Source organism: Lipotes vexillifer, unplaced genomic scaffold (assembly GCF_000442215.2).
Source record: "Lipotes vexillifer unplaced genomic scaffold, Lipotes_vexillifer_v1.1 scaffold91, whole genome shotgun sequence".
Classification (NCBI taxonomy): Eukaryota; Metazoa; Chordata; class Mammalia; order Artiodactyla; family Lipotidae; genus Lipotes; species Lipotes vexillifer.
The window spans coordinates 2972290-2973624 of record NW_006777583.1 but is presented as its reverse complement, the minus strand read 5'-3'; positions in this window follow the sequence as shown (position 1 = coordinate 2973624).

Genomic DNA, 1335 nt, shown 5'->3' with positions numbered 1-1335 from the left:
TCCAAAGTTGGGATGGACCAGCAGCAAGTGTGAAAATGACGAAGGCTGGAGTTTGAGTCCTTAAAGCTCCAGTGGAGGTCTCGTGATGCAGAACCTGCCAAGAGCCACCACGATCTTGGACTGAGCAGAGAGGTCAGTGTCCAGAGAGAGGGAGCCCGTCACCTCCCTCCACTCTACACTGATCAGATCCCTTGACATACCATGCTCACTCCTGGAAACCTGTCTTTAAGACCAATTGTTGCTAACTGTCCTGAGCCAGTTTGGTCATTCACTGAGGTTCTTTTTAGTTTGTTTTTGTGAATAATGGCAGATGTTTTAGTAGATAATAGAAATGGGTGAGATTAGGTACCTCCCCACAAAGTCACTACCAAGTTATAATGAAAGCAGGTCTCCAAACAAATTCTGCCACATGTCTATCAGACGTTTATTAAGCAAACATCTATTAATAAATAGGCACAAGGAGCTTCCCTGGTGGCACAGTGGTTGAGAGTCCACCTGCCGATGCAGGGGACACAGGTTCGTGCCCTGGTCCGGGAAGATCCCACATTGCCACGGAGCGGCTGGGCCCGTGAGCCATGGCCGTTGAGCCTGCGTGTCCGGAGCCTGTGCTCCGCAATGGGAGAGGCCACAAGAGTGAGAGGCCCACGTACCGCAAAAAAGTAAATAAATAAATAGGCACAAAACATTTCATACAATCTGAAATGCCAGTTCTCTGTCCTTTTATGTCATCTGACCATACTTTTCATGGAGACGTTTCTAGAAGCAGATGTAACAATATTTTGATGGCAGAAATCTGTACCTCTTATGGAGGAGCTGGCTTCCAAAACTTAACAGGGCTCTCACGAGGGCACAGGCTTAGACCTGTAAGGCAGCTTAGCAGAACCTAAAAAAATACTTTAGAAAAAAAGCCTGAATTCAAATATTGGCTGTTCTCATACATCAACTTGGGAATTTTACATAATCTCTTTTGCCTTCCATTTCTTCATCTGTAAGGCAGGTATAATAAAAATTACCTATTTTTAAGGTTGTTGTGGGAACTAAAGGAAATAATGTATATAATGTACATGGTGTCAAATAGCCAGCACTCAGTAAATATAAACTGTTATTGTCATTGTTTTGTGTGATTCCAGAGAGAGAACTACAGTTGATGGGTGAGAGTGAGAAATAGGAAAATAGCGAGTCAACTCAAAGAACTAATTTTCTGGCAATTAGAGCATTACAAAAATAGATGAAGGTATCTTTTGCTGAAATAAATTCCTGTCAAGGTCGGTATCCAAGATGAAACTGTCTTTGGTCTTACTAGGAGTTTATCTAAGGTTTCAGAGGATTCCTGCT